This window comes from Anas platyrhynchos, chromosome 9, assembly GCF_047663525.1.
Source record: "Anas platyrhynchos isolate ZD024472 breed Pekin duck chromosome 9, IASCAAS_PekinDuck_T2T, whole genome shotgun sequence".
Lineage (NCBI taxonomy): Eukaryota > Metazoa > Chordata > Aves > Anseriformes > Anatidae > Anas > Anas platyrhynchos.
In genome coordinates, this window is record NC_092595.1 from 17723919 (window position 1) to 17736305 (window position 12387).

The 12387-nt window shown below is 38.8% G+C and overlaps 1 long non-coding RNA gene across 1 annotated transcript; it reads right to left on the reverse strand.

Annotated features, from left to right (window-relative positions):
- Nucleotides 1-966: 966 nt before the first annotated feature.
- Nucleotides 967-5585, reverse strand: LOC106019684 (uncharacterized). The gene is made up of 2 exons (XR_001194718.5): nt 5467-5585; nt 967-3000 (listed from the first exon to the last, which is right to left on the reverse strand). It is a non-coding gene; the product is annotated as an uncharacterized lncRNA (long non-coding RNA).
- Between the last annotated feature and the right edge of the window lie 6802 nt (nt 5586-12387).

Sequence of the window (12387 nt, forward strand, 5' to 3'; positions counted from 1 at the left end):
AGTTTTGCTGTCTGCAGTGACAGCATAAGTCGTCATACAAGTCAACGCACACATCATCTGTGGGATGAATACAGCTCTCATTTCCTGTACGGCATTCCACCATCACAGCCACAATAGTTGCTGTTCAGAGACATTAGTAGCTGGAATATTGCTGGGCAATCCATAAAAGAATCAGAATAAAATGATTAAAAATTAGTGCATGAAAAGTGTAAAGGTAGATCAACTTTTGAAAAAGATAGAAACCAGCATATGAATTAATTTATTAATTCTTATTTTGCTTTTAGCCAGTTAAATAATATGTTGTTATTCTCACTTCATAGATAGGACAACGAACAGACTAACGTGGCTTTATCCAAGGTCCTTTGACACTCACTGGTAGCTACTATTAAAACAAGCTGCAACTTTTCCTCATTTGCTGATTATAGGGCCGTATTTCTTCCTGCCTTCATTATCTTCAGTGGCACCCTTCATTCTTTCTTTAGAATGTTCTATGCACCAGGTCAACTGAAAAACTCAGACTGACAAATGAGTTGTGTTCTGCAGGCAACTGTGGTATCAGTACACTACCACGGGATGAAATCCGTATAGTTTGTGATTACTTCGCTGTGAAGCAGTGACTAAGATGACTGGCTTTGCCTCATTGTCATCTAAAGCCAGTAGTGGCTTTAAGGTCTGTAGCATAACTGAGTCAACCTAAGTATGATAAAAAAGATCTGCAGAACATGGATGCAAAAAGCCAAGATGCTTATCCATATCCAAAAACCTGAGTCTTTCAATGTCAACTTACATTACATAAGGGTAATAGGATAACATGATCCTTAGTCTAATTCTGCTTTGCAATTGCTTGCAAAATTATGCAGCTCGTGACAAAGTTCAGCCATACACATTTTTTCTGATTAAATCTCATTGTTAGCAGTGTAGCACTAGCTGGGTAACCTGCTAGCACTGAATGTATTAATGCAGCAGTCTTCTTCATTCCAACTTTTTTATTTTTCTGTACCGTGAATTGGTACATAAAACATTTCATGCCTACACTGTTCAACAGACTCCACATTCAAGACCACATAACACAATTCAAAAGTTAAAACAAATGCACTTGAACTCAGAATGAAATGCAGTGGTTGGTTTTAGTTTGTCACCACTCTCCCTTGCACATTTCCTTGAAGCATCAGCTCTTCCTTATCAGGGATGTCTACTTGCAAAAACACTTGCCACGCTACTGTCACAGCAAAGGTCACCTCCAAAATTACACATGGCTCTAGGATTAAAACCTTGAATCCCAGCACTTGTATCAAAAGTATTAGAGTGATACATTGCAAAAATGTAATAGCATATAATGATCTACTATCTGCAGTTAAATGTTATCATTACATGGTCACTATGACAGAAAGATCTCAAGTTAACAGAGCCATGCCTCCTGCAGTTACAAGGAATTACAGGAGTGTTGAGCTTACACTAAGATTTATGTACCGGGTGTGGCTTTCCATTCAAGAATAATTCTTCTCAGAAACTTATGAAATGTGTTGACAACAAGTACTTAAACACTTCAATAAACTACAGTTTTTCCTGCAGTCTCCTAGGCTATGATTCACTTGTTCAGCCTCAATGCTCCAATATTGCCAACTGCAACGCAGATCTTGGTGTTGTGGTACAGTTTAGGTACATGCAGGTATAGTCTTGTGTGGATTAGCTTCTTCCACAGCAAAAAAATATTCAAGTCCCTGCTCTGGACTGGAGGACTTTCGTCAGATTGGGCCAAACCAGATGAAAAAACACCTCTTCAAACTTATTTTCTATATGCCAGTTCAATATTATAACAACCTAAAGAAAATACCATGACTTCTTTGAAAAATATTCTGTTGGTTTTAATTCTGACAGGACAGCATCATTTTTTTTTTTTAGCTAAACAGTCCATACAAGATCTTTAAATTGATTCCTTTAAATCAAAATCACAGAACCTCTTCACTTAGGAAAATTTTCTAATGTTAAAATGATTACATTTATAAGTACTGTATCCAAGATAAACATTAAAGGTATTGTCTGTATAAGCCAGTGAATTTGCGCCAAGAATTCAAAAGATTAGCTGAACCTTGACATCTACACTGCTGCCAGTTTGGTGCCCTAGGGTCCATGTGTTTTCTCCTTCCAGGAACTGCTCCAAATACTGAGGTTTTTTGTTTGTTTCTTTTTAAGCATGTAGGTACCATCAAGACGATTTTGTGGCCTTCATATTTCCAGGGGATTTGATTCTGCGCAGCTCATAGCCTGGAACACTTCTCAAGCTTGTCATTATGAGCCTTCAGGTCTTCCTCCCTCTCATCAACACGGAGGAGGTATACTGACAGCAGCTCATTGTCATTCCCATGTGCTTTTCTGATTGCCTGAAGTGCTATTTATGCACTTCCATTATCAAGTCATCCTTATTCGTCCTGTTGCTTTGCCATCAAATTCAGAATCTTGTCACTGACACTGATGAGTGATCTCCTTGTTTGCCTGGCCATTCCTTGACAGCTCTAATACTGTTGCACTTTTTCCTGACAGATTGAGGAGGGAAAAAAATGGCTAGTGCCCTTGAAAATTCATCAATTTTGTTTTCTGTCCACAGGCTTGCACATAATATCATTGTGCACTGTTCCTTTTTCTTATTATTGTGCCAAACTTTATTTTACACTTTTGTAGAGCTATCATCCCAACCAAGGAAATGGCAAGTGAACTTCACCTTCCAACTATCCAGCATTTTGGTAGTTTGGGAAGAAGATGAGGAAGCAATGAGCAAAGACACCCAATAGAAAGACAGCACTGCAATAGGTGGTATTCTCTAGCCATCTTTCAGCCTGATGCCATGCCGCAATACATTATAAAGGCCCAGGTATCAGAATCAGAATGTCTACTTCAGGCACCTAAAATGGAATCCTCTGTGACAGAAGTGTCTGCATCTTCCTGCAGACTCCAAAAAGAGCAATGCCTGAAGTTCAAAAACACTGGCCAAGGGATGTTTGCCTTAACAGAATATTTTAAAGAATAGATGAAATTGGAATATCACATAGAATGTAAATAACATCTCAACACTCCAGAAACAGGTAAGTCACATAAATAACAAAACCCCTTCTGCATTTGTGGTAGGGTAGCTCAAGGAAAGGGTAGTTCGACACAGTGACGAGTGCCCTGAAGTGCGGTTCTACAGTAGCCAAGGCTGGACACGATTACCATTTTCTGAGATGATCTTTTAGGTTCATTCCTTAAGCTACCACTTTTGCCCTAGAAAAGTTATTTCCCACAGGCCAAAATCTTGCTGTTTCACACATGAAAATGGGTAAAGCCAGAAAGACTGCCGAGTGCATGTGGAAGAATCACACAGACAAATAGAGCAGTATGCAGTAACATGTTTGTCTGTGGTTCTTCCAAGCATACACAAGTGCAAAGTTGTAACACCTAATGAGCAATGACAAATACTGCAATACTTAAACCAGAATAAGGCATTAGACATTCTGATTAAAAAATATAAAAGTAGTCACAAATCAACAACAAGTAACTAAGTCTGTCTAATCTCAGTATTAAAAAGATCACATTGATAATATTGTTGACATTCATTTCAGAGTGCTACTTTCAGTTCTCTCTCTAACAACTTAGCCTTTGCTCACGTGTCAAGGTGAGCTGCCACTTTTGATGTAGGTACTTTAAGTCTACCATGTGTTAATTCTATTTTGCAGTTCATCAGTAAGTAATTTTGCTAATTTCATGTCAATCCAAAGACAGCACCTATATATAAGTTAGCACAAACACAGAAAATGATCTTAACATGAGAATGAGGTGCCCTGCATGCTCAAAGTTTACTGCCAAGAGCTTTTTATAAGAGGTACCTCAAATACCTGAGGAATCATATATGCTGTTGAATTATGCTTAGCCATCTTGTTCTGCTTACATACTGCAGACATTGCTGTTGAACTCTCCTCTAGGCATGGAAAGCATCTTGAAATTTCAAAGGCAAAAGTAACGTGTAAAAAAGTAACTTGCAAAACATTGGTTGGCAAGATTGATACTGAAAGTAAGACAGCTAAGTTATCAGTTCTGTGTGCATGCAAGACATTCAATGAAAGAAAAATAAAATATGGTTGATTCAAACAAGATAATCTGGGCATTTTTAAAGAAAACTGAGGCCATAGTTTCTGTAAGTAGTCAGGCAACAAACTGGTTATACATATTCAAGACTAACTTTAATAGTTAGACTATATTTAATTATTTTATGTCCTGAAAGGTTCAATGTTTGTTTGTTTTTTTTTCCTCACTATTCCTTATATTGAGAAACAGATCTTGGATTTGCTATTTTATAGTAAGTAGCTGGGAGGAAGACTGAGGATTTTTGTTACTGCAAAACTGGCACACCAGTTCTTTGTGAAAGGTACTTGCTCATCTCATCAGATATCTCGCGTACTAATTAAATTGATGGATTATTGGACAGGGAGAAGTCTTCAAAGCTGTTTTAGGAATGCTGGAGGCATTCTGTAGAAACAGAAATGCAAACAGCTTGATGGTTAATGGGATACAACTAAATGCACAAGTAGTATGTTACAATACTGCCTATGGGCTATTAGAGAACCTTCCCTCTCCCCTAAAATACACATATTAATGGTGATACATTAAGGAATGTTTCAGCACTTCATCGTGCAGCTAGCTTATTCTTTAGGAAAGTCTGTTCTTTAATCACATTTATTTACCATATATTCGCTTGTAAGCGGCACTGACATGACATCCCAGCCAGGTGTTACTTGCATATAGAATCAAATACCAAGTCAGGTATAGTGCAATATAGTGCAAACACCAATTATTGCCTCCAATATTCTATTAAAATAAAATAAATACAAAAGATATATAGAGAGAGATGTCCGATTTACCTGAAAAAGAAAAATCCTAGCCAAAGTGTTACTTCTGTTTAAGCATACACGCAGTTTGATACCATGGTGCCCAAAAAGTATTTAGCAATACCAGAACCATATTTGAAGTATGTGAGAAAATAGAGACCTGTGCATTCTGGCACAATGCAACTATCTGACAATTTCATATTTAAAAGCTCCACACAGCTCAGATAAAATAAAAACACTTCCATGTTCTCACAGTGCTCTAGAGCATGAAGTCAGATTTCAGTGCTGACCGCCACATAATGGAATGGGACACCATGCCCTCCCTTCCACCCCCACCCCTCAAACAGGGCCTCAGGTTCTGGGAGACTTAACCACACCAGCCACTTAGTCCCTAGCTTCAGTCTTGCTAACTCATAGCAAGGAGAACTAAAACAAGAAAAAATTTCTAAAGTTATTACGCAAGAGACTTGTGCTCAAATCACAATTCCTACGTGAAATCTACAATCACAAAATGTACAGTATGTAGGGTTACCAAGCATCTTCATATTGATGGAAAGAAGTTAGAGGAACGTATAGCATACTTGAGTCTCAAAAGATCATGACTTACCGAATGGTTTTGAAGTCACTGACCATAATGGGACATCAGCTTTCTGGTTACCCACATACACAGAAACTGTTCCTTGCAGCTATGACCTTATGGTGGAGAAGGAGCAGGATTCTGTTACCCGGGGAAAAAACAAAAGGTAAACTTCATACATGGCAGTAGAAAAGGGATAAAAGTTGTCAACCCTGCTCTGTCTCTGAACACTGCTAGGACAGACCACCTTTACAGATTCTGAGCAAGGCAGAGGCATGACCAGGTAAGCCAGTGCAGGGCACAACTCACATCACTGCAGAACAGTGTCAGCTTATACCACTTTGCAGTTCACCTTTAAAAACTTTACTGGATGCCACTTGTCACTCATCACTAAAACATTTATTTCACAAGGATGTAAGCCTTGACACCACAGTGATTTAGACTGAACTGAGAGAAGCAGCTCAAGGCTACACAGCATTTATGTCACACGACCTCCAACAAACATGTGCTAGGAATGCATTAAGAATAATCACTTCACTAGTACTTTGAAGTTTTTTGTTAGGCTGCGATTGTGATACAACACAGCCACTAGATGATGATAATTGAAAACAAATTTGCTAAACATGCTTTTGCTAGTTCTCCTCTTAGAAGGACTGATAAATGACAAAGATTTAGCTGTCAGCAGATATGCACAGACAAAAAGTTGCAACGGTGTTAGAAATTACATACAATGAAGCTGGAACCTACTTCATGCTTTCAGCTAAAACCAAAACAATTTCAGATGGTGATGGCAATTTGAAGTCACTTATTCTCCAGAACAAATTTGAGCCATGTATTTGATGGTATTCAGAAGCTTAGTGTGATTTTTCTGACCTCGTTTATGAACAATGGCAGCACTCCAGTTTAATGAAATGAAGAGAAATGATAGAGAAGCTGCTATACTGGACTCTGTCATTTGTAGGAAATTAAGATAACGCAATTACTATTAATGGATTTAAAGTCTGGCAAGTCAGCCCTGTTAAAAAACACACCCATCTAAAATACCAGATCAGCACAGAACCTGTAACCGATCACTGTTCTAGGAACTAAACACCTTTTAAAGTTGTTTTTTAAAAACGGAAGGGGAAATATTGCAGAGTATGTTTTTACTACAATAATTCTTGTAAAGAAAATGTGACAAAGCCTTGGTGTTCCTTGACTCACTAACACTGATTTTATTCACATGCATGAGGCAATACCAGTGTCTAGCTAAATAAGAATGCTCTTAGGTCAAATTCGCTTTCCATTTTACAGTGTGCAGGAGCAGAAATCATTACAGGAGAGAAAAAATAGCTGCTTCCCAAATGCCTGACCAGTATGACTGCCCTCTGGATGGCTGTAGAGTCCTTGCTACCAGGAAGTTAGAAGTATGCCTTGGTGCATTACCTACACGAAGGCAAACTGCATACTTCAGGAAAGGCTCGTATGACTCCACCGGTAACGACCCCAGCAGAGACAGAACTTATCTGGCAGAAACATTACTTTGACAGTACAGTTAAACTGTGATTTAGAGACCACATGCCCAGCTCTTACTGCTAAAAATTTACTGCTGCAAGTGGAAAGGTAGCCTGCTGCTACAGTATTGCGGTACTGTGTACTGTAATTGTGCCTACTTCAGCAGGACACAGGCTGGTGACTACTGGAGAAAGCTTCCACTCAAAGCTTCTGGCTGGCTAGAGAACGGACCTGGTATGTTTGCTTTAAAGCAGGATCTGGAACAGCTGAAGGATGAGGTCGAACAAATGCTTTAGAAAAAGGCTTAGATTGCTCTTGGCACCTTGCTTTGGAAGTGCATTTCACACAAGCTGTCAGCACAGGGCTGTGCGGACATGGGTACCTATACGTAAAAAGCAGGTATCACCTTCCCTGCTCAGGCCCCCAAAGCCATATAGTGGTTCACAAACCATTGCTGGTGTTTGGCACTGTCTCATTGATCAGAAAGATAGATGACAGGCAGGAACAAAATCAGGACTATTTATGGTCAGGAAACTGTTTAATATTAAACATTTTTTCCCCTTCTCCCCCTGGGAAGGACAAACATTTCTGCTAAAATAACTTCTGGGGGAGCCTTGTTCTTTTTAGGCCACTAACAAGCTTCCTCCTAAACAGGTGAAATTCTCATTCACAAGGAAACCTTCCTCATGCTCTCCAACAGTACCAAACAAGCAATCAGGGCCACTCTCAGACAAATAGACTAGAGAAACTGCTGACAGCATGCTGGAAGAGGAGCTTTCAGCAAAAAGCAGTATTCAGCATCATGCCTCTTCCAAAGTTAAAATCATCAGCCAAGCAAATTATATTTCTTTAAACCCTGTTATTTGATAAATTCTTAAACTAGGTATACATGAAAGGACAGCCTGATGCCTAGAATGAAACCAAAAGGTATCCTTCCTGATTGCTTTTATTTTTAGTTTAATTTGTGAGTACATCTATTCCAAGCAGATTTAACATAAATCATAAGAGGCATAGAAGTCATTCCATTCACACTGGAAAGAATTGATCTCTAATACCATCTACTTCAGGATACTGCTTATTAAGAAAAACAAGCTACTGAGGACTTCTCTTGCATTAGTAGTTTTATCACTTTCCTACAAGCAGGAACAATGGATTTTTACTAAGCCAGATCAGTCTTTAAGAAGTTGGCTTAATTTATGAAGACGTTGTTTTTTTTCCCATGATCTAGAACCTACAGAGCCATCCCAGTGCTTTAATGACCCTTATATACACATTTTGTTACCCTTTACATAGGATACTACTTTGCATTGACTGTAAAGTAAAAATATACAGTCAAGCAGGTACTGAGAAACAGTGAATCCTGCAGTGCAAGACACCCAAATGTTAGTTACTTATTCCTGCTTATCTGAGCCAGCTGAGGCTTCAGGAGAGAAAGTAGCCATATTCCATTATCTAGGTACTTCCTTACTATTTTCTGCTAGTGCCTTCTGAAGAATATTTTGACCAGGCCCTGGAACCAAGAAAGTTAATATTCCACAAGAAAGTTGGACTGGAGTTTCATTTGTTGATTCTCAATAGGCTTTGCTTATCAAATATTCTCATTTCAGCAATTTCTACCGTTTATGGCAACACAGTTCTGTATTACAATAAACCACTCTTCATGGTTTAAGAGAATATAAAATTAAGCATTAGCCAGGAAATATTACTACTGCTACCAGACATCTGTCAGTGCCACATGACCCAGTTTGGAATAATCTTTCCCTCTTCTCCCACCTCCCTGATTTTCATGGAGATTTTGATTTTCAACTCACATTGGAGTTACTTTTTATTAAGTTCTGGGACCTACAGATAAGCAAACTGGGGAATTTCTTTTTACACGTAGCCCTCAGCATACTTTAACCCATTTTGGACACAAATTATATTCCTAATGCACAGTGCTGGGCTGGTCAAACTTATCTGCCATTGTTCACGGAATCAAATACTCAAATGTAGCAGTCTTCCTTTCTCAGCCCTGCACTATCATACATACCCAGTCAGCTTCCACAGGCAGTCCCACTGAAAGTGAAGTAGGGTTGGCTTGTTTGGAGCACAAGGAAACACTTGCCAAGTCATTAGACATCTTCCTTGATACATTTAGCTTTTTTGATCTCACAGGTAATCTGAAAAGTTTTAGAGGATTTTTTGTGGTTATGTAGAAACTGTTACTTAGGGCAAAGAAAGCCCCAGGCGAGCTGAACTGAAAGAAAAACTGAATTGAAATGCCTTTTAAAAGCCCTCCATCAATCCAAATGTTGTGGATGATGAATCAATTATTTCCACTAATCTACACATATATATTGTATAGGTTAGTAAAATTCCATTTGAATTTTCTGCAAAATACAAGATAGCTGTTGCTGAAAGTAGCTCAGCAACAGCAAATTTTCTTGACTTCATAAACTCTAGTAACTTAAAATTACGTACTTGTTGAATTCATGGCTCAGTCCTTTGTGACCATCTATCTTTTCCAGGGGGACTCCACTAAAGATTTTCTGAGTATTTGCCTTACTGTTGGTTTATAAAGTGACTACAGCACACAGATGTCTTTCCAAACCATCCAGCTCCTCCTTTCTCCCTCAAATAGTCCTCCTCTTTGATTTATTCCCGAGTTAGTTTCTCATAAGTAGTTCAGATTCCTAAAACTATACAGGAGACCAAGCACTGAAGAATGCAGCTACACATACCTCATTGAGACAGTTACCCAATATCCTGGGCATCACTGAAGATCTCTTTAAGGATATACACATTAAAAGATTCTTGTTGCTTCTGTATGACATTTTGGGTAGGGTTGTTGCAGTATGAAATTATGGGAGAGCTTTCTGTGATTTCTCAACCAGAAAGGTTTGGTAGGTGTGGCTTACCTCTAATTTAGCCCCCATTGAGTTCCCTGCTTTTGATTCTCACAGGGGACTTGCGGAGGCAAGAAAATTAAGTCCTTATTAAAGCACCAGGTGTATTTTTTACTTGCTGTTCTTCAAACAAAAAAGTCAGAGGCTCTAATTTTACAGTCTAATTACTTTATCATAAAACAGTATCTGGAATTCATGTGTTGGGAAGTAGGAGAATAGGTGGGAAGACACAGGTATGAATGATTTCTCTAAGTCAATAGATCTTTGAGACACTTCTACGAGACGCAGCACTCAATAGATTTTATTCATTATACTGATACTGCATCTGTGGCTCTAAGAGCAAACAGTACTTTAAAAAAAACTTTCTCTGACAGCTGGTATTTAAGTCTATATTTGACCAGTAATTCTATATGTTTGCCAAAATACAGCTGATTTACAAGAAAACTATTGAATTTCAGTATCTGATTAGCAGAGTAGCCTATTCAAAAAAATTACAGCTTGGATTTTTTTTTTTTTTTTTTTAATATTGAGTAATAGTAACTTGTGATATTGCCTATGTTTTTACAGGATATGTTAGTCTTTGGGGACTACAATAACCCTTCTTAAAGTATATACTTTCAAAATCACTTTGGCATTTCTCATACACTAGATAATACAGAATCAGGCAACGAGGTATGAGCTTCATTAAAGAGTTATTAAAACTGCGAGTGTTCACACTCAAAACAGGGACCGTACAGTTACTCAGTTCTTACAACATTTATCCTGGTTTACATAACTAACTTGAAGGAACACAGTTTGTCAAGAAGAAGTAGTACGGTCTACACAAAGTCATCTCCCTGCAGCACACTAGAACAGCCCTGCTCACTGACTGCATGTTGTCTGCTATTAACATTCTGCCCTATCTGTGCCCAAAATTACTTTGTCTCCTACTTTTGTGTATTAACCAAAAACCACAGTAAAACATCGTAGCTCAAGCATTAAGACATTATATAATCACAATTAGAGTGCTGATTCTTTACTGACAGGTCTATTGCAGAGCTGTGAAGTACAGAAGATACCAACTACAGAAGTTTCCAGGTGACAGAGTAGCGATTTCTCTATTGTAAGACACTTAGTGCTGATTTTTTCAAGTCTTCACAGCACACAGCTCTTCCTTGTACGATTGATGCAGACTTGCTGGATAAATGCACAGCTGAAGTCATCAAGCTAGTATTTTTTCCTCATTGGTTTTTCTAACCCTCTCATCCTGAATTAGTTCTAACACCAAGTTGAGCCACTTAGGACTAAGCTGGCACGATGCTTCTCTAGGGTAAAATACTACTTTTCCAAGGTCATAGGCCTTCATTGTGTTAGAGCAGAGGCTGTAGGCCACATGCAGACTTCCCTTTCACATAAATGAAAATACCTGCCTTTTTCACAGACCCTTCAGTCTGAAGGTTGTCTTTTTATCGCAATTACTAACCAGCCCATAAACCTACCCATGGACCAGGCAAGGCAAATGTGTTCCACCCGCCTTGTCCATCAGTACATGCACGCCCCTCTGCTAACGTCAGCAGTGAAAGGGGGAAGAACAGGGCTGTTTGTCTTCGGTTGATGTCCTCAAGATGTCACTAAACCACAGAGCCACTGCAGAAGAGAACTGATGGCATGCTGCTTCCTACATGACAAAGCTTTCTGCGAGTGGGGGGGATGTGGAAATTTACAAGTTCTAACAAGCAAGGCTTTGCTACTGCCCCTTTGCAGTGGTCTCATGGTTGGCCTCCACCATCATGACTGGAAAAAGGGCAGGAAAAGGGAAAGGCAGAGAAGCCAGCCAGAACTTTGGCCAAAGACACGGAACAAGAGATACAAACCAAGGCCACAATAGCATTCTCAAGCTTATAGCCAAAGACCCCACACAGCGTTCTTTCTGCCTTACAGAAAATTTCTATTTTATGTCAAGGAGTATATCACTTAGCTTCATATTAACAGCTCACTAGGATTTTACAGAAGTCAGGAATTTCACTTTCCCATTTGGCATGACTGACATTTCAGAGCCAGCTTAACTTGGTTGATTCCCGTCTGACAATATGGAGCCTTTTCCAGCAGTTACTGAAAGGATTGCTATTTTAAAATGCAAAAAAATACATTAAAAAAACAATATTTAAGCAAGCAGAATATATATATGTGATATAGATCTTTAAAATCCAATTTAATTGCCAGTATTCTGCAACACTTCTATCAAAAAGTGGGAAGATACAGTTCCCAGCAAGAGGTACTATGCTGCACTTAACCTAAAACAAAACCCAAGAAACCTAACTTTCACATGGATCTAAAATAGCTCCTCCAGAACAGCAAGGGCCAGCATTAACATTTTTGTACTTATGCAACTTAAACTTGTTTCTGTAATCCTACAGGTGAAATTAAATGACCATCCTTTATAACCCAAGCCCATCCAACTAAAGTACAGTAAGTTATATCATCTCAGCATCCAACCTGTATCAACTGTAGCACCGCAGATGCAAAGACAAATGCGATCTAGGGAAGAGCCCTGAAGAGTCTGTACATACCTTTTGTGCAAGGTATGCAACAC